Raw genomic sequence first — 22214 nt, 5'->3', positions numbered from 1 at the left:
TGAAGATCAAGCCTTTTCCCAGGTGTAAAAATAGAGAGCTGGAAAGACATTGGGTTAACAGGGATTTTAAAATAAGCTTCTATCTTCATATAACAGCCATACTCATCATCTCGGACGTTTATAGGACTGACAGACAGACATATTTATTCTCACCCACTAGAATCCTCTCCTACAAATGAATGAAAACGCTCTGTAATCCTTATTACCCTTTAAGACCTTTGGAGTATAGACTTGGAATTACATCGTCGGCTTTACCCTAAGAACAATGTTACCCTAATAACATCTAAGAGTAGAAAGAGCATCTTTCTATGAAGCATGAATCCTTTATACAAGATCTTAATTCAAAAGGAATTTGGCACCCTATTGAATGTCTCCTTCTGGCCAGGTCTCCAGGTCAAGTACTGCAAGCTGTGATAACGAGGCTTGATTCTGACAATTCTGACCAGTAGCTGTTGTCATCCTGACTTCTTCTAAACCATCAAGAAAACACTGAATGACTTAGGCAGTGTTTATTTTTGGTATACAAATGTAAAAGAAAATGTAATTCAATGTCACAATGTCTGCCACAGTCTGCTAGGAAATCCGATTTCAGACAGCACATGAAGAATCTCCCCACCCCAGAGCATGCTTTCTCTAACCTGATTTCCCTTTCTCAGTTACTCGGGTAGGATTCTTTTTTCCTTTTCTTTCTCCCTCAGTCCAGTCCCTTAAAATTCCACCTTTCCTGCAAAGGATTTTCTGCCCTTAGGAAGAATTCTGTCACAAAGCGATGTGTACGTTACCTCTCCATAAGCGAACACCAAATAGAAGCAGCCGTCTTCAATGTATCAATGGCAGGGACAAAAGAAAGGTGAGGAGTAGAAGACACAACTGACAAGAGCGAGAGAGAATGTTAACTTAGGCCCTTTTCCACCTTTCTTTTCTTCTGACCCCCCACCACGAAAATTACACAAACGCCCATGCATTTTTGATCAGTTACACCCTGTTTACATCGCCTTGTGAGTACTTCTTAAGCAGTGCCAGTAGTAACCCGCAGAGCCATCACTGTCACCCTTTAGGATAGATGTGGCTCTAAAGGCTCCAAGCCTGCGAGGCTTTTTAAAAGTAGCACACAGAGTATACTGTCGGAAAGAGTCAAATAAGAGACAGCCTGTGCTAAGCTTGAGCAGCATGCAAGACACCAGCAGTTTCGGGAAAGAAAAGCCCAGTAGGATGAGAGAGCAAACCAAGACATTAAGGCCTTGAACTGGACATATAAGGTATTATCAGCTCTGTCACACAACCTATGTGACATCTGGCACATAATTTAACTTGTTGACTGGTCCTCAGTCTTCCCATCTGTGAAATGGCAACAACCACCTTTGTCCTTTTAAAGTGAGAGTACTCCATTTCCAAGATTGTCACTTGTCCTTGTGCCCACAATAGGAATTGATCTTAGTTACGGCTTCTATTTGCTATTACAGTAACTTAATATCGTAGTGTGCTTTAAGATAATGAGGAGACATTTGTCCATACTTATCCAAAGTTTGTGCAGACAGCTGATGGCTGCAGTTCAGAGTTTTACAAAGGTAAGTATAGAATCTAAATGTATGGATCCCTTTGTCAGCTCAGCACTAACAGCTGCGACTCAAGAACAGTGAAAATAATGCCCACAGAACCATTGTCCTATTCAAATTATTACTGCTGAGTACCCTAACAGAAAAGGCACATAGAAAAAAGAGTAGAGCATAAACTTGCCAGGTTTATAAACCATAGTATGGATTCGCATTCCTATCATTTATATCTTATTTATATTCCTGTTAAATTATTCTACAGAGGGATTTTTAAAAGCCTAGAAAGGAGAACACTGCACATTCACTTCTCTAGGTCCTTCCCATATTTATCTATTAACCTTCAACCAAAAAGCTCATTCATTTCATTCCTATTAAATCCTACAGAAATGTTTCATGTGTGTAGAAGTCCAGGAATTTCAGACTAAACACCAGACAAAATCTTCAGCTGAGGTAAATCACCAGTAAAGCTAAGCTGCACTGTCCTTATACTAGCAGAAGATCAGGCTTAGGTAAGTAGGATCCCTCCTGTCATTCTGCTAGAGCACATTGTTTAGCCCTGACAGAATGACAGAACCACTGTCTTGAGGCCATCACTAATATTACACTCTCACTGTAGGTCCATCCTACCTCAGGAGCTGTATATCTGGATAAGCTGCATGTTGTAACGTCTTAGTCAAAAAACATGAGCCTGAAAATTATGGGTAGAGTCCAGCGACATAATAAGCATCACTGTTCTGACAGAACTGAGGGACTGACATCTAAGCTTTTGTGGCAAAGGCTGCAGTAAAATAGGAGACCCACATTGTACTGTATCCTATCCAAAAATCAATCAAGTGAAAAGCTTCATAAGCTATGACCAAACCCTTGGGCCATCTGGCTCTCTGATGCTAAGCAGATGAACTTCCTCTGGGCAACACAACAACACTCATTTTCACTACTCCTCTTGGCAATAGTTGAAACCCAGGCAGCAGCAAAGCAAGGCTAAGCTTCAGGACTAGACTTTCAAACAAGCTTGGGTGCAGGGATTCAAGTGTTATCATCCAAAATCTAGGTGGACTTTAAGGAGCTCAGGTCCTTTTGAGCACTGAAGTCTCTGCACTGCTTCGGCAAAAATGCCATCATGGAAACTCCAAGGTACCGAGAACATTTAAAAGACTGGTCTAAAGTTACATGCTTGAAGAAGTATGCTAAAACATTCTCCCGTTGTATTACTTGTCTTTTCACATCTGTTCTTGCTCAGAGGAAGACATAATGGCTTCAAAGAATACCTCAAAGGAATAAGGACTGTAAGAAGATATAAGCTGTTCTACTCCCAGACCTAGCCAGAACTATTTCTAATTCTGAACAGTGGAAAAATGAGGCACAGAAAGTAAAAGACAGAGATTACAATTTTTCCGCACTGAAGTCTGCACAAATATTGCTAGAAGAAAAGGGCTCTGCGGGTGGTAGAAGAGTTGCACCATTTTTTCAACTGGTCATCTGGAATATTATTACTAACTTCAGAGGAAACAGCATTAGGCTTATATCCCCAAGCTCACACTGCTGTTGGTTACACCGTTACACGTTTCACCATAAATCAACCATCACCAAATTTAAAACAACTCTGAGTGATGAGCGTGTAGCAACCGCCCAATCATGTAAGGAAGCACAGGCACAGATATCTAGTGATACAACCTCCGTTTCATGCAAATATCTGACATAAGGCACATGCAAAAACTAGAATAGAACACTATGATCACAATACTTTACTTGTCATTGGGGTGACATTTACTTGCAGCTAGCCTTTACGACAGCACCAGAAACTGGCTTTGCCCTAGGCAGAGAAGGAAACATCTAATTAAGTACTCTTAAAAATCTGGTTCTCAGGACTTAAACCACACATTAGACTGGGCAGATACAACTGCATGTGCTCTTTGTAGGAGCTGGAACAAGACTGGACTAGAGAGGGGTGCTGAAACACAGCAAAAGTGGAAGACACCAAAGCACAGAAAGACAGTAAAACTGTTCAGTTAAACTGTCCTTTTTTTCTTTTTTTCTCCTTCTCTCAACAAAATGTCTCTTTGAGCCCCTTTTCTCCTCACTGATTCAACACTTGCTGAAGCTAAACATTCATTAGGCTTAGTATCCTGCAGGCCTAATTCTTCCCTGAGCTTTGCTACCTAACAGCAGAAAGTTTTCGAGGTTGAAAGTAATGAACAGGACATCACAATCTATGTGATAACTTAGCATGGCAGGATACCAGAGGCAGAGAAAAGTGCTTTACCTCCGAGATTGTTGGTGTTTTCCTCCTGCCGCTATTGAAACCTCAATAGATACAATAGTGAAACCCACAGGTAGCAAAAATCCTCTCCGTAAACCTGGGATTATTAAGGACTTTTGCAACACAGCTACTTGCGACTGCATCTCCCATACAAAATGACACATCCTTGTTGATATAAGACAAGATAGCCCCCAAACCTCTAAGTACTATCTAAGGCTACCATGAAAATTTATGGGCCACACCTGCACAAGCCAGTTTTGATCTCTACACAGACTAGCTCCAGGTATCTACCTCCTACTTATCTTCTGATCTAAAGCAAAGGGCTCAGGCACTAAATGATGCTTAAAACTCCCACCCAGAGCTGGTTGGTTAAGTCATGACTCCAAAATGTTGCCCTCTGTCTTTAACTAAACTACAGGAGGGCAGGACACCAACTCTTGGAAGTCTGCTACCCCACAGCTTACATATCTAGTATACGGCTAAATTAGCTAGTTATAAATGTAGGTTCAGTCTCAGGCATAGCAAAAGAAAAAATAGTAAGAAAAGAAAAAAGATAGCAGTGATTTATGCTGGATGCTGTTAAAAAGGGAAATACAACGACTTAAAGAAGAGGAAAAGTTCTTAGAAGACTTGGAGTATCAGCCTCCCTCCCAACAAAGCTTGGTCTTATTCAGTACTCAGGCCATTGATCTGTGCAGTTCAGCATGGGACTTAAAACTTCTGGAAGCTGAGCTAGATCAGTTACATTTCTTCTTTTTTCACCTGTTTCTTCATGTTCTCTCCTAAAGAATCCAGTATTAGATACCAGGCTAGATGGGCCTTAGGACTAACCCAATACGGGAAATTCTTACAAACCCAAACCAAGCAGGTGCATGAATAGTAAAGGAGTATCAGAAGCCTGATCTCAGGAGCCTGTGAGAGCCTTTCCATCGCAATGCCTGCCTACACACTTCAACGTCAAAAATAGGGTCATAGGAACTGTGCTTTGGATTGAGACTTGGATATATGTGCAACAGAGAGAGAGGCACAGATTCACAAACAGGTCACATACTGCTAACCCCCTGCTTAGCTCTGCCTTCCTACCTTAGGCCACCCTACTTCTGTGAGGCAACAGCGAATGAGCCAGCAAAGCAACAGCGTTCTGGCCAATCCAAGTCAGATTCTCTTGTATTTCCTATTCTGCTCATCTCTTTTTATCTCATGTTACGTTTACAACACTCCTCTCCAGTGCAAGGTCATGAGCAGGGTTTTCCTTTGCAAGGGTATGGAAAACCGCACTCCTCTGGCTGAACTTATCACAGTACTGCTGAACACTGCTGAATGTAATGTTGACTTGGTTTACTGATGACATTCCTCAGGTATTTGCTGTAAAAGAGGTGGCTGACACTACTTGTTGACTCAAAACAAGCAGAACCTGTCTACTGGACCAGCCACAATATATGAAGTCATATGAATCCAAAGGTGCCGATTTTGGGGACTTGAAGTTATAACATAGAGCAAACGGCTTATAAAGTTAATCATGAAGCACTAAGATGGCATTAACGTGGCTGTCACGTGGACTTACCCTGAAAGGTCACTGTCACTGAGCAATTAGCTAATGGAGCATTTCTATCCACTGCAAATTGCCAGAATTTGGTACTCGGATCTATTCAGAATACCTGAAAACAAAGATCATCAAGAGTCTATAAAGAAATTGGAAAGTAGATGCACCACTGAGTAAAGCACAGTTCCTATGACAAAGAAAAGGACAATTTTTCTCCAAGTTAAGCATTTAATTTCCTCTTGAATCATCTGTCATTTTCATCCTCCACAGTCTTGTTACGTAGTAATATTCCTAGGACTAAGAAATGCTCTGGCTAATAAAGCTGGATCTATCTCACACTAATCAGAACTCGAGTCCAACTTTCCCAGATTTCACAAGCAGAATGTTCAGTTCCAGGATCTAGGACCATACCAATATGGTTTTATTCATGAACCCTGTAGTCTGAGCATCTCCTATCTCATTACTGCTGGAAGATTCTTCTTCATTCTCCTCTAAGGACACAGACTTCTCTCTTTGAATTTTCTTAATGAACTTAACTGAATGTACATCAGTTGACAATATTCAAACATGATCCTAGAGAATGGAAAAGGCAAGACCCTTAATTAGCATTACAATTAAGCCATGTAGTGTTTTGATTAGAAAGAGAGGACTCTTTCAAGATAAGCTTTTCACGAACACAGAGAGGATTCAGTCATCTGATATCACTAAATCCTTATAGCCTCCCAAGATTGGAGAATAATTCTGTTTCTGGCTCCGCTGTTTTCTGTGCATCTTCATTCTGCAACATATGACAAAATTGATATTGTCAGTTTCCATGCTTCTCATCTCTCTTGTGTTACTGCATTGTAACAAACCTGCTGCAAAGCAGCTCTGCCGAGAAGGACCTGGGAGTGCTGGTGGACAACAAGTTAAGCCTGAGGCAGCAATGTGCCCTTGTGGCCAAGAAGGCCAATGGGATCCTGGGGTGCATTAGCAAGAGTGTTGCCAGAAGGCTGAGGGAGGTGATCCTGCCCCTCTACTCAGCCCTGGGCAGGCCTCACCTGGAGTACTGTGTCCACTTCTGGGCTCCCCAGTACAAGAGAGACATGGCACTACTGGAGAGAGTCCAGTGGAGGCCTACAAAGACGATGAGAGGACTGGAGCATCTCTCCTCGGAAGAAAGGCTGAGAGAGCTGGGCCTGTTGAGCCTGCAGAAGAGGAGACTGAGAGGCAATCTCATCAATGTGTACAAGTATGTGAAGGGGGGGTGCCGAGAGGATGAGGTCTCCGTGGTGCCCAGTGACAGGACAAGAGGCAACGGGGGCAGAAACTGAACCGCAGGAAGTTCCATCTGAACCTGAGAAAAAACTTCTTCACTGTGAGGGTGACGGAGCACTGGAACAGGTTGCCCAGAGAGGTAGTGGAGTCTCCTTCGCTGGAGATATTCAAAACCTGTCTGGATGTGATCCTGGGAAATATGCCTTAGAGGACCCTGCTTGAGCAGGGGGGTTGGACCAGATGATCTCCAGAGGTCCCTTCCAACCTCAACCATTCTGTGATTCTGTGAAACTTGGCAAAGAAAAGGACAGTTTATCTAACAGCTAGCTTTGCAAAGACAACCTCAGCCTTAAAATTCAAGCTGAGTTCTCTCTTCTTTTACATATTACGGTTACTACTAGAGGTCCTGATTTTCAGACTGGAAGTTGACCTGTTGAGCAAGATAGTGCCATTTCTTTACAGATGCTTTTTAGAACAGCACATAGATGGATGCTCCCAAATTGCTTGCATAGCCTCAGGTGAAAGATCTGGGGGAAGACAACATGCATAGGCCATGAGGAGGAAGGCTACAACATTAGATGAACAGCTCTTGTCTTGCTTTCTATTTTGATAAGGAAAATTTAAAAAAAAAAAAAAAAGAGACAGCACACAAACAAAAGGTAAAGGTTCATCTCCCCATCATAAATGAGGGCAGGCGACAGTGTGGGCTGAAAATCAATGTGCACATTGTATGCTGTTTACTCATCTCTGCATGTAGATGAGAGGGCCATCTGACTTCAGCAGACAGCCGCTTTCCCAGTAGCAGCATGGTGCCTGCCTCTCTCTGCTCCAGCACGGCCATTGAAACAAGCCGATACAGACTTGACGGCGCCAGCAAACCTGCAATAACTTGTTCGTTGCCACAGTGCTTCCAGGGCCCATCCCATCACCTATCTCCCTTCACACTCCTCCTTATTGCTCACCTGATAACGATAGGCCTGACTATAATTGCTGGGGTGTGCTGCAGAGTGGCAGAGAAGTGGATAAGGAATATCTATCCCTTCACTCAGCGCAAATGTGTAAAAGTTTGTTCAAGGTTTTATGAGGCATGGAGCAAAACAGCTGCTTTCACTGAGAGCTGAGGTGTTAACTGCCGAGGTATTGCGCGATGGCTCTTGCCAGCCCCAAGTGTCTTTCTGCACAGGTCGGCACACTGTGTTAGGCTGAAACAGGTGTTCAGAAGAAAAACATTTCCTGGTGGAAGGTGTGGGACAGGGGTGGCGATTTCTTGAAGTTTTAAAAGGGCTGGAAAAAGTTACTTTCCATTCAGGCTTCAAACAGGAGGTGCAAGCCTAGGTAGCGCACACTCTCCCTGCCAAACCTCCAGTTCTTCACCTCTGCCAGGTGCAGCAGGCCCGCTCCTCCGAGGGGGCGTCCTTCTCGCCCCACACCTATGGCATCTCCTTTCAGGCTGTCAAGCTGTGAGAGGCCATTCGGTGATGCACTTCCAAGTCCTGTAATGACCGGGCTGAGATTTTTGACTCTTTTTGTATACAGGCCACAGAACAGCTACCAAGTAGTAAAATGTCTTGGATGCAGGAGCAAGTAATTAATCAGACAAGAAAACGGCGGCTCCGAGCACAGGCTCCTGTTAGTATCTGAAAGGATACACACAGAGCGATATTTCTTATCTTTACAGGACACTTAGTCCTGTCACCTGGGGAAAACAGGTGTTGCAAACTCTGTTCAGAAAAGCCAGAAAGAGGATTTTCACCTCATTTTGCCTGCACATAAGGCTTATTCAAAGGACCAGGCTAATCCTTGGCCTCTGCTGAGGCTGGCTGAGACCATTTCTAGGGTCTCCTTCCCTGACTTTCTGAAGATGCCTGTCAGTTCTCCCCCACTCTCACCTTTAGTCCCATAAGGGAAAGTGGTTTTTTGACAGCAATGGCCAAGCACTGGGCTACAGCCTGTGAGAGGCACCTCACCAGGGCTACCAAACACATCAAGAGGACATTACAAACAGAGGAACCACACTGGCCAATGCAGGTTTCCAGCTGTGCAAGCAACCTCCCAGAAGCTTGTACTCCAAATCCTGAGCCAGTTGGGGAAATACAGCAGAGAACCGTTACAGTCCAGTGACTCCTCAGCCCCCGCTGCTTCCCACGGCACCCAAGCAACAAAGGCCTACGAAATCACTAACTGACACAGCGTGTGCTACTACTGCAGGACTTGTCTCGACTTGGCCTAGTACCAACAAGCATCCCAATAGCTGGACAAAAGGGCTGTTAGTTATTTTGTTTTTCTCTCTCCGATTAGAGGAAGCTATAATTCCCATGTATAATACTGTGGCCTTAAATTATAGCCCTCTGGTGACTTTGGAGTTTATTTTTCACTAGTTCCCAGCATTTGACAGATAAATGTTATTTTTACATATAGGACAAACTGGGTTACAGAAACCGGGGACTGGAAAACAGCCAAGAGACAGGCTGTGGGAGGAAAGGATTGCAGATAGTTAAAAGGTGAAGAAAAGATGGAATTTCGGGGCATCCCAATGGTAGATGGAGACCAGCTCAAAAAGATGGTGCAAAGGGACTCTGGGAAGGGTGTGGGAGAAAGGAAGGGGAGGGGAGGGAAAAAAGGGAGAAGAAGAAGAAGAAGAAGAGGAACAGCAGCACCAGAGATACATTGTAATGTGAGTAAGTAACACCCCAAGACAGGTGCCTCAGACCTCAAATAAGCAGTATTGGTACTGTGGTCCTGTGAGAGGTCTGCCCTTATTCTGTCATAAATGAGACCAGTTCTGGATCAAGCCTGGAAAATACCACCTCAGGGCAATAAATCTCCCATTGACAGGTTCTGGCAAACACCAGCTTAGAGAAGGGTTGAAGTCAGCTCTGAAGTATATAATGACTCACTTAGGATTGAGGGAATTAAAACGAAAGGTGACACTCAATATAACAGCGACATTAATAAGTAATCGCTGCCTGCAAATGTCTGGGCAGTTATAAAACACTGGCAAGACAGACCTTAATCTTACAGGCCTGGCTCAGCTACATACAGCAAAATGTTCTTTATCAGGTAACCCAGGGGAAAGTCCTCCCAAGAACCCATGCTGACAGATGATCACAGGTATCCATTACACCTCAGCCTACACCTCAACAAAACCCTGATATCCAGCAACCTCAGGACCATCTATAGGGTCTCCTTCCCTGACTTTCTGAAGACGCCTGTCAGTTCTCCCCCACTCTCACCTTTAGTCCCATAAGGGAAAATTATTCCTGGCCAACTCCTGCATTTTGTACTGTATTTTAAACAAACCAAGGTGCTGGTAAGTAACACACAGCGTCAGTGTAATCTGAGAAATGAGCTTTTCGGTCATTAGAAATGCAGCTAAAACAAATAATAAATATGGTGCAGTGACATTTATGGTGAAAGCCGCCAGAGCTTAGGAGATTTCCCCGCCTGGTGCCATAAAGGCCTTCCCAGCACCAAAGGCATTTAAAGCTAAATTAAAATCCTCATTAGCTGCTCTTGAGTGTATTTGCGTTGATGAGGTCCCTGGTGGATGCGGTTTTATGGGCATAGAGGTAAACCTGTGTGGCATAACTACAGAGAGAGCTTTCAGCTGCACTGATGTAACCTGCATGGGATATGCCAGTGATTGAGATATTCCATCATGAGCCAACCTAGTATGAGCGCTCTATGCCACAAAAGGGAAAATAAACAAACAAACAAAAAAAACCCCACACAATTGTCACTATGCTGCCTGAGTCAGAGAGGAAGATGTAGGTATAAATAGGTGGTGTTTCGGTTCATACCCACAATACATGAAGATATCAAAGCTGCTGTATGTGTTTATGATGAAAAGGCACATTTTGTCCAGTTCTAAAATGAAAGGGATACAATTAGCTTATATGAAGAACACAGGCCCCAATGGCTCCTTCAGGATCTTTCTCACACCACATACTTTATACCATCAACTAAATCTTTCACTTTAATGTTGAATAGTGCTTTCACGCAACAGTGATAGGTAACACACAAAAAGAAACCTCAAAAAGGTAGACCAAAATATTAAACTTACCCAACCAGATGAACTATCATTAAAAGAAAAATCAAGTTCAAGAAAAGCTCCTGAAGCAGCAGAGATAAAGAACTGTAAGCATGATTTGGGGTGAAAGGGAAGAAACACAGTGAGAAGCACTGCATGCAGTGCAGAAACTATGGGAAAACAAGCCCTTTGGGGATCTCTAGATGTGTGGTTTGATAGGCAACCCCACGACAGCTGTTTAACTGTGGGTGTCTAATTTCATATCAGAAAAGCAATATATCTTGCACATATATCTCCATTACCATGACGAAATAACCCTCTCAACATCCTGGCCAGGTACTGGAGATGAAACTCCCTGCAGGGGGAATATTCAGTTGATGTTATGCCATTTTCCTCAATGAAGAGTCTGAGTCAAACCATGCACCAGGCACTGTAGCGTTTCTGCAAGAAAGAGCTGATGTTCAAACCCAGTTCAGCATAGTTGCATTCCACTTATCCATGTTCCTTCTTTGACTCCGTGAGATACAGGACTCTTCACTTTCTATATACAGAGGTTTTGTGCATTTTTATAACTAATGCCACTTTCCATCACAAATGTGACTGCCTTTCTGTATAGGATAAGCGTGTGTGTGTATCTAAGTGTGTGCATGTGTTTTACATACACACTGCTTTATACCGCAGTAAATGGGTCTGTGGTTTGCAAAATGGGTTTCATAAATCATTAATTAATGGTAATACAAGTATGAATAATGTAGGAGACAGAAGGGCAAGAGTCACCACTCCATCTTCAACACCATCTTGGATGCTTGGATAAGCAATGCACCCACAACTGCTTCCCCTGCCAAGAGCACCATTACATTCAGAACTGCTGAAGAATCACAAAAGGGTTGCAGTACGTTTCATGAGAAATGGAAGAGCTTCATCAACAGTATGCTAACGCAGAAGACTTTAACCCTTTAAATCTTTCTGTCAGGTAAGGTCAATCCCAGGCATTCAGACTCCCCAGTTCCTGTTCCCTTAACAGCGGCTCCTTTTGGTCAATGGAATTATGAGATATTGCTGCATCCTGCTGTTCAAATCTGAACTGCAACTTGTGGGCTATTCACAAGTTCACAAAGGGAGTTTTCCAGCCTTATCTTTATTAACTGTGAATTTATCTCTCTTCCCAGATACGATGTTGAGAGAGAAGGTGAGCTGGAGGGGGTCATTCCTGCTGTACAAGGATCAAATGCCATAAACGGCCCAGAGTGTGACTCTGTTCGCCTGTGCCCTTTTAATTGCTCCCTTTAAAGCACACATTAAACACGCAATCCCTGTGACCAAAGGTAAGAGGGAGTTTGGGTGTAAGCAAGCAATCACTCGATAAGACAACAGCATTTCAAAACACCATAAATTAATTCCCGAGGCTAATTTCCCTAAGAGCAATGGAGATAATAAATCTCATTGTTGGCGTTAAGGGTGACTGAAGAATCTGCTTCATGTGCCTGCCAACGCGCTACCGGAGCAATGCCACAGAACTGAAGCTTGCTGGCTTCTTCCAGAGAGGAAGAAAACAGAGACATGTCAAAACGTGCTGTAGCCTGTGCCGGCAGGGCAGGAAACTTTTACCAAGGAGGGAGGGAGGGAAAAAAGACAGGAAAAGGCAGGCTTCATTCTACCAAATCGATTAGTGCAATGAACCCAAGCAGGGAAACTTCACAAGGCAGACTGCAAGGGACGCCTAAGGACAGGGGCAGAAAATCATCCCTGAAGGCATAAGAGGTAAATCTAAATTACTGTGGATTAATGAGTGAAGAGAAAGGGGTCAGAAGGGGAATTTAAGGATACATGCTGTCCTTGATCAGTGCCGGGAACTCCTCTTGAAGTTTAACACAAGACGCTTCACACTTTAGAGTTGGATGTGGCCCATAACGCCCTTTCACTCCCACAAACACTCGCATGTCCACACTCGCTCACAAAACAACACCCAGTCTCTTCTCCATGAGTGTAATATTACCTCCCAAGTCTCCCAGCTTCAGTCCCATCTTTCCAGTATACATCTATGTTGTACGTAGTAAAGGATACACATTCTTAATGCCCTTTAAAAGAAGAAATCAATTCAAAATAGTCTTAGACTTAGAAAGCCAAGATCGAGCAAGAGTGGATATAACAACTTGGAAATTAGTTGGACCATTTCCTCCTCCACTGAATCCGCTTCCCCACCCCTACTCAGTGTTTCAATAAAATTTGCGTGTAAAAAGTTTCCACAGCAAATACAATGATTAAATATGGGCCATCAGTGTGGAAACATACATCCACCACCTTAAAGGTTAGCTCTAATCTCCCCTACAACAGCTTAAATCAAAAATAATTTGGTAACAAAAGCCAATGTGGTAGCAGGATCAGATCAGCCTGTCTGCTTCTCCTCCTGAGTTATATCAGTTTATGCTTTGGAGAAGCAGTAAGCAGGCGCAAAATTTCTACTTTTAACCGACACCATTTTGACAAAGCTGCCTTTGTTCAGACAAACCTTTCTGTTTAGTCCACTGTCAGCAGAGTTCAAGAATTCTTCCAAACTTTCCTACAGCACAAACAATTGGTGGGTGAGGAAGGAAAGCACAACTCAGAAACACAATATAAACATTTTTTTCACAAAAGGGTCTCCAAAAGCCTGGAGACTAGTCCAGGTAAGCAGACAAGATATTCAGAGATTTTGTCAACCTTACTGTAGTCCAGAAATCATACTAAAGAAAGTTGGGAAGTGATCGTGACAAGCCATTCCTGCCATCCCCCGAGCCCCACTGCATGAACAAGTAGAGCTCTGCTGATTTGAAACCATGACAGCAATGACGTGATTTGAAAATTCAGTTCGGTTTTTTACCTAGATTTTCAACAGCATAATTAGGAGCTAAACAGCCTTGCATTTCTGGCATGCATTTGGAGGCTCATCTGTGCATAAGTGAATAAATAGAAGAGCTTGAATGGAAAAACAATATATATTCCATTTATACATCCATATATAATACATAACTCACACATGTAGGGGCATATATTTCACTAACCATACTGCATATATATCTTAGACATACTATGGTACATATATATCACAATACACTGAAGATTTTAAAAATAATTTAGAAAATTGGCCAGTTTCCCTACCACTTACCTTACAGGGTACAATATAATATATTTTAAACACCATGGAAACTGGCCAGTTTTCTATTTAAATATCCGTGATATATCATCACAAACATTTGTGATATAGAAGAACCATATGGCAAGTTTTGTATTTCCAGATGAGTGATATCCAGGCCCTCTGATACATGCAAGATCTCCAGAGAGTCCTCTCTTTTCACTGTTTTGGATGTTTTACTTCTGGTCAAATGTGAAGAACTCCTTCACTGAACTTTTGTCATCTAGAATGAAATGTTGGGCCTCTGAAATGAAAAAATATCTTAAAAGTGAGGGGTAAGTGGTTCAGCAAGGGCCATTCAGGCAACCCATTCAGTTCAATCTAACAGACAGCATCAGTCACTTTATATGATGACCCCATGCATGTGACTGTATTCCCCTTCCCAACAATAATTTTTGAACCATTGGGCCAATTCAATGCCCATTTGAGCAGACAAAGGTTACAGCATAACCCACCGTTACCAGAGAGCCCACATCAGAGGGCTCATGAGACTACTTGCTGAGTGCTGCCTTTAGTGCAAAAGCTGACTGTTGCTTTACAAATACAGGAAGGTCGGTGACATACAGTATGGTGTACTATCAGTAGTATATGTCACAGGAAAAATTGTTATCAGGAGCATGAATACAGGTATAGGGTCAGAACAGCTGGTCAAACTGTACTTCAAAAATTGGACATGCTATAGCTAGAATCAAATGTAAACTTACACTCCACAAGAGAGGCTTTTTCTTGTAGAGATTTACAAAAGTAAAACACATTGCAAAATCTATACAAAGGGACTGTTATTTAACTGGAAGGAGTCCCAAAACTGAAAACCTGAAGATTTTTTACCCAAAGTCTTAAAAATTGGTTTCCAACTGAGAACTTAATTCATTTTTGAACGAAGGAAATGCATTCAATAAAAATGTTCATTTCAATTGCAAGTAATTTTTCTGTGAGAATGATTTTGATAAATGTTTTTCAACAAGTCTGACACTTCCAATACTCTAATGAAGCTCTATCCATGCAACTGCAGGCACAGCAACTGTGGGATACTGTCATCTGCAGTAACAGTACTAACCGAAAAGCAGGGACATAAATGAAGGTAGGTTTTAGCTCTTCATTTATTCTCCCACCTCTTTGCCACCACCCCTCCTCCCCAGCTCTCTCCATTTCTCACCAAAGAAAAAGGGCAAGAGAGCGTGTGCAAAAAAGGAAAAGATGCTCTTCAGTAGTGCTATGTCTATTGAGAGACACACACAAACTGGATAGCAGCACAGACGGCACTTGTGTGACTTGTTTTTGAAGAACTTTTCAATCCTTTAGGTTTAAAGGGCTGAATCCAGGGTTACCCAATATTGAGAGAGGGTGCATGACTGTGGTCGAATCATGTTCTGACAAAGGTATGACTCAAGTATGGGATGTGATGGAAGGGGGATGTGACAGAGGTCAACAATTTAAATATATCCACAAACTAAGGTGGGAAAAAGATTATGGATAAGAACAAATTCTAAGCCAATTTGGAATTTCCACGAAGGCCAAGATGCCAATTAGCACAGAAGTAGTCATATACTCGGCATCAGTGGTTTTCTCCTTATCTCAGGAAGGAAGAACGCATGTGAAGATGTAAGACAATGCCAGACAATAGACAGGCTATTCCATAACTGGAACCTCACCAAGGTCAGAGGGAGGGCAAAAGTACACTTCTGCATTAATTATATCCACCTGCAAGATGAACAATACATGGTTGCCAATATGCCTCATACACATACTCGAGAAAGACTTTCCTTGATACAACCAGAACCAAGAATCCAATCCCAAACTTTCCGGTACACAGGATTTCATGTCTACCTGCACATCTTCTCTTTATAATTTTTAGTTCTCATAATGGCAACTAAAATGGAGTTGTTTCATAATAGAGCTAGAGTTCCCAAATAGATCCAGAATCTGGATCTATTTGTTCTTCTTTGCATTATTAATTTTTTGTCTATGAGACCTTCTGGCACCAAGATTACCCAAACACTTTCCACCATGATTCTCACTATGTGTATAAAATAAAAAATAAAATAAAAAATAAAATAAAAAATAAAATAAAAAATAAAATAAAAAATAAAATAAAATAAAAAGAAAAGAGAAGGAGAAAATACAGGCCATAGGTGTGAGCTGCATATGGACAGAGCAGTTCCAAGTGATTAATCGAACCTCTGAGTTGTTACTACAGAGGACTGGGCCAGTAATAAATAAGGTGAAGTTGGCAGAGTAATAAAGGCCACAGAATAAAACAGAGCCTCAATAGCACTCTGTTTCTAATGACAAACAAAGCTTATATAATTCAGGCCTGATATCTTCATACAAAAAAAGATCTCTGATTCCATTCACATAGATTTCAAGCAGGCTGAGAAGTAAAAGATGACCACAGAAGACTGCAACACGTCTAGAAGTACGAAACAACACGGTCAAAAGGTCTAGCAAAACTCCACTGAAATTCATATTAGAAAGTGGAATTGATTTCAAAGACTGGGGCAAGAACAACGGCATCCAAGTAAAAGAGATAGAGAAAACAATTTGAAATAGCTCTTCCTAGAGGATTAAAACTCACTTAGAAAAAAACAATTCATAGCATCTGGCACTGCAACCTACCTACAGAGTTATACCATGCAACTCTTTATCCAGGACCTGGTGAAGGAATTCATCTGTCTGAAGAATAAAATTGCAGTGAAACAAGAAAGGGAAAGAGGATCTGTTAAAAGAATACATTTTTGCACATACCAAACCAATTCACTCCATTTGGGCTGCTCTTTGAAGTTCTCCTGCATTATTGGAGAGCCTGGCAGAAGAATACAGTATACCTGTTGGGAGAATGTAGTTTTCAACCCACACAGTTATGTCTTTAAACATGGTTTCACTCTACATCAGCTACAGCCGTGAGACAGATGACACTTAATATTACAGCTACAAGTTGTTTTCCATTTCCAGTCCTCAGGCCACTGGTCACAACTTGCTGCAAGTGATGAAGTTAAGATACTGTAACCCTCCAGTTAACCGGGTGAAGCTTCATTTAGGGAAATTTTATGGGATCCTCTCTGCCCACAGATTGCCAAGTCTTTTTTCTTTTTCCCCCCTCCCTAAGAGGCAGAATCCTAAAGGCAGCAGTTCTAAGGACAGGGGGGAAGATGCATTTCCTCAGCACAGAGCAGGTGTCTCTTCACAGCACAGGTAGCAGCCATACTAACTTTCCATCTATAGGCAACACCCTTTTTCTGCAACAGCCTCAGTTTTGAGGAAGTCACTGTCAGTATTGATTCATTCATCATTAGCACCTTGAACCCTTAAGCTGATGTCAAAGCTTGCTGTACTGGCTGTTATACGAGCCCACAGTGACGTGCAAAGGACTGGAGTAGAAAAAGAGGAACAGGAGCATACGATATGTTCAAGATTACCTGCAGCAATAGATATTCAGTCTAAATACTCCATCATGCTGGACAGATTGCTACCCATGCGCACTCAAGCTTAAATATCTCTGCGGGATTGTATCTGTAGAGACAGGAAACCTGTCCACTAAAATTGGATTGACAGTAGGTTAACCGGTTTGGGTTGCAACTGGCACAAGCGAGCCTTGTACAAGCTGTGGAAGGTGCTTTCTCTCTCAAGTCCTCCAGAATTCCATAGAAATTAAGTTTAAAATATGTGATAGCGATCTCAAAACACAAGCTATCACTTCCTGGCTCTGCTAACTCAGACTGAACACACATAAACGATAAGATATTGAGAAAGACCAGGCAATACACTGAAAGAACTATCGGAACAAGATAATGAGGTTTCCAGTTCAGTTTTGTATATGCTACAGATTCACATTAGCAGGTATCCCTCTTATCATCAGCAAAATAAAGTATTCGCAACCCCACTAACATAAATAAAATTATACTGATGTGAAGCAATTATGGCACAAAGTTTCAAGAACTTAAATTCCTGTGAGTCACTGGTACTTTTTACACCCTTTGAAGATTATTCTTTTCTAATAACCACAGCATAAATGTTGAATGTTTCACATGTGAAGTGTGGAACTTGTTCTCAGTTGATCAGGAATAACACGTCCTGCACTTAAAGAAACAGTGCTTAAGCAGGACAGAGGGGTAGGGTGGAGAGTCCTAGAACTCCGAGGGGGGAATCTGCGTTTAACCTGTTAGTAGACAACAGCAACAAATATCTATCTTTTTTCAAGAGTCTGCCTAAATCAAAAGATTAAAGAATTATCATTTTAGCATGCCATTAACATTACCTTCAGCAGTAAACACTCTATTGACCTAAACAAACCATAAAACATAAAACTTAATTTAGAAAACATTCTTATAACATTACTGCCACACTTACTGTCAAGAATTTCAGTTTTTAACATGCTTGAAAGTCACACCTAAAAGATATTTGCAGCTTGTGGGATACCTAACTGTAAGCGGCATCCGTATATCTGTATTTTCGTGAGCTCTGTAGGCTTTCAGTACCCTACGACATTTTCAAGCAAATGCATGCACAGTAAGAGCTTGTGCAAAACTAGAAATCTAACCTAAAGATGCTGTATTACTGGGTTCCTTTGAGAGATAAAATGATACTGAACTGGTCAGCCTTATCCTAAAATCTTGTACAGTGATTAGCTTCCTGTAGCATTTTGGGAAAGAGTAGATTTTTACACTCTACTAAAATGCAGCAGAAAAAGTAGCAGCAGCTGTCTAATAATACACAAATAATATACTAGTTTCCTACAGCAGGTGAGAACATCACTGCATACAGATGAAACGGGAAACAGAACTTAGGAAACAGAATTTGCTCAGTCTGGTCAAAAAGCATCTTGACCAGCGCGACACAGGCCACGCTTGCTTTAGTCACCTCTGCTAAGCAGGATCTCAGAAATCCTTCCAAACTTCCTTCCAAACTTTTTGGAAGATGTGGGACTATCTGGTGCACTACCCCGATTACCGTACTGGGGTGCCAACACGGCTCTGCTGCAGAGAATAGGATTTGGGGGCTGCACAGGGGGGCCAACACTTCACCCTCAGGTTAGCTGGAAGCCCTACTCCTCATCGTCAAGCATTAACTTGGAATGGAAAAGGGGAAGGTTATATGCCCCTAAATCTGCCCACCATAAACCAATTCCTGTGGCTTTTTCTTGATCAAGTCTCCCAGCAGAGTCCTGCTAATCAACGACAGCCCTAATAAGTTTTGTGCTATCTGATAACAAGCTACTGTTGATATGGTTGCAGGCCAAGTTTTTTAAGGGGCCTGTTAGATACAGGCTTATATATTTCAACTTTCCTAATCCTTTCATCTTTCCGAAAGGTCAGTTTTATTTCCTAAGGTACCTAAATATCACAGACCAGGTTCACCAAGTGCTCAAGAAATTAGCTGTGTTCAAGTGCTTTTGTTATTTTCTAAGGGAGGTATTTTTTTGCACAGGGGTCACTGCACAAGCGTGTGTCCCGCCCTCGCTCTACCCCAAACCCTGGGGAGTTCTGGGAATCCAACTTTAAATGACACTACCAGCTGAGATGTACTGGGTGTTGGAGCAGCCGCGGCTTCCTGCCGAGCAGGAACCCGAATGCACAGGAATGTGGGAAGACTCCAGCGAGCCTCCTTAAGCAGCCAGAGCGGGCTGGGAACGAGAGCAGAGATAAGGGATGCCCTTTCCTCCTCCACCCACTGCAATAGATAAGCATCATATGCCGCAGACATCTTGTCCACTGATCTGGGCTTTTCAACTGTGTCTCAGTATCTCTGGCTCTACCTTCCTTCCTCTGCTCCCAAGCACACCCCCGGCTTAATGAGCCAGTCCACCCAGAGGACTGATAAAGGGAGAATGGTGACAGCACCACAGTGACGGATGCAGGGTGGGTAAAGGCTTCACAGCCAGGAGACACCTGTCTCTTCCAGGGAAGGGACAAGGATAAGAGACTTCGGCTCCACCGAAAGCAAACCTCCGTGTTTGAGGAGACAGGTGTGCTCCGACAGATGGAGTCAGAAGCTGTTTATTCAGGCGCCATCCACAGGTCAGGCTCTATAACCAATTGATTTTTTAGTCTATTTGGAGACCAACACAATCACATACAAACAAAAAGGTAAGATGGTCATGAAATCGCAAGAGCTTGCTCAGCACACTGCAGCAACATGGCACTGCCCAGTCAGACAGGTAAGACGCATCGGCTGGTAAACCGCAAAGGGACCGACAGGCAAAGGCTTACACCAAGCAGCATTTGCACACCCAACTGCTCTGAGCTCCTTATGCAAAGGAAGAGATAAATACTACTTGGATGAGTTTGCCCTCTGGTTAGACAAGACAGAAATAGGGTCAGAGTGGAAACAAAAGACACTATGGTAAAAGTATGCAGAAGATAGGAGAGAAAGCTGACCATGGAGTCCACATCTTCCGCCCCTGGAAGAGGGGGAATTAATAACCAACCACTCTGCTTTGCAAACTTGCAGGCTTTGGGTCAAGATAATGACAATACTGAAGGCTGCGTGTCATTCCTGAGGATCCCAGGAGTCTGAGACAGAGGTTAGGCAGGAGGGGAATTTAGGGCCGGGAGAAACTAAAGATAAAGGAGCAAAATGCTCAGAAAATGGATCTGGGGAAATTCAGATCCTGTGTACAAAGAGCAATAGCCTTTCCACCCACTCACCTTCCCCCACAGCTGCCCCCAGTAAAACTAATTCTAAAGTTAGTTCAGCTAAAACACTCCTAAATCTTGCTGGAGATTCAGAGGACCAGAAAGCCTGAGGTTTTTACACTCTTCTAAGATTTTCTTGTTGCTCATTTAAGTGTTTGTAAGGGATATCGCGCAAACGAAAAGAATTCTGAGCTGCCATCTTATCGTTGGTCGTGCTACAGGAGCCAGCAGATAAGACCAGTCGGGACTGGTCCCAGGAAAAAGACTTAGCTCCGGCACTGAGGTTTCCTTCTGGAGTGAAGAGCTGCCTGAAACTAGGAAAAGCTGTGTGGGTTTGCAAAAAAAGAACAGATTCAGCAACATTGCAAGGTTTTTCTTTGGAGGAGAGGAGAACACTATTTTAATACCATCTCTCCACTTCGGCCCCTGCTACAAGCCTTTGTAGAAGAGAAGGCCCAAACTCTCAACTCCTTCATCCTTCAAGGTCAAGCAGTTCTGCTGCTATTAACTATGGTGGAAAAAAAAAAAAAAATCCAGCATCCTTCCAGACCCTGCCTTGTTCTCAGTGTCCCATGCCTCGCTTTTGCCCTCCCTTGCCTTGAATTGAATCTTCAGGCTGGAATTATTGCCCAACACTGAATCTCTCATGTTTTAAGTTATATCTGACAGAAAAGCAGAAGAGCTGAATTAGCGTTAAAGAGGTGGGTCTTGAGAGCTTCCTAATTCAGCCAATTTCAAAAGTGAGGCAGTCAAACAACAAACAACCCTTATCTAAGCATGTTTTCCCCCATTCACTGTATCAGCCTATGCCAGCCACTGCTCTGATGACATACCAGACTACTGAGCTCTGCACCATGAAGGAGCACATCAATAAACTTACAGCACATGGCCTAGGCATTTGAACTGGTATACACAGAGCTGTACTTCTCTAGGCAGAACCTGAACCTTTCCAGGCCCAGCCAAGCCTGCTCTTCATATTAACTCAATAATGTATTTGCATTTCCACAAAAGGGGTTCACTCACCGCTGCCTGTCCATTTGCAGTGCTATCCTGAGAATGAGGACAGTCGGCAATCTAGATGATAGTGGCGTTTTGCTGTCTCCACCTGCCCCTAGCCCATCGGACACACACGCTCACACACCCTCCTTTGTCAGCCTCTCTTATCTGGCTGTGATTGACAGACTCCTGAATTATGAAAAGGCAGAAAGAGCCCTGGTGCAGCACAGAGGTATTTTTATCACACTTTGTGGCCCCCTACTCCCATCTGTGTATTAGAGCAAGAATGCTTTTACACAGGGAAGGAAAAAAAAAAAAAGGAAATCTATAGAGTCCTCGAAGGAACACTTTTTATACTCCTCTCAGCAGCCTGTCCTCAGTTCAGTTCCTTTTTCAATGGGCTGCTGGCTCCTAGCTGTCTGCTGATAGGAAGGATTAGCTACAGAAACGGTATAGGCCAAAAGAGTCAAAACTAGAGGGGAGCACAGACCGCCAGCCCACCCAAGCTATTTGCTTGCATTCAACCACAGCTCCATAAAAGAAGAAACTGCAGATGCTGCGATATTGCCTTTCCCTGTGGCTGTGCCGTCCCTCATAAAAGAGAAGAGGCAAGTGTCCTCAAAAACTCTTGAGAGGGGTTAAAAACAATGAACATTTAAAATTATTAATATATTCATGCTTTTCTCCCTTTTAAACATTTTTAATTTTAGGAGCTATGTTTTCAAGCTGTTCTTTACAAACACGGAAAGACATTTCCTTCTCTGTTTTTGT

The 22214-nt window shown here is 42.7% G+C and overlaps 1 long non-coding RNA gene across 1 annotated transcript in view; it reads right to left on the bottom strand.

Annotated features, from left to right (window-relative positions):
- Positions 1–21713, bottom strand: part of LOC138061378 (uncharacterized) — a 168041-nt gene extending 146328 nt beyond the window's left edge. Inside the window, exon 1 of the long non-coding RNA XR_011135077.1 lies at positions 21471–21713. This is a non-coding gene — a long non-coding RNA (uncharacterized lncRNA). The remainder of the gene's footprint in view (positions 1–21470) is intronic.
- Positions 21714–22214: the final 501 nt, after the last annotated feature.

Source organism: Struthio camelus, chromosome 17 (genome assembly GCF_040807025.1).
Source record: "Struthio camelus isolate bStrCam1 chromosome 17, bStrCam1.hap1, whole genome shotgun sequence".
NCBI lineage: Eukaryota > Metazoa > Chordata > Aves > Struthioniformes > Struthionidae > Struthio > Struthio camelus.
The sequence above is the reverse complement of the archived record's forward strand: the minus strand, read 5'-3'. Positions and strand labels throughout refer to the sequence as shown.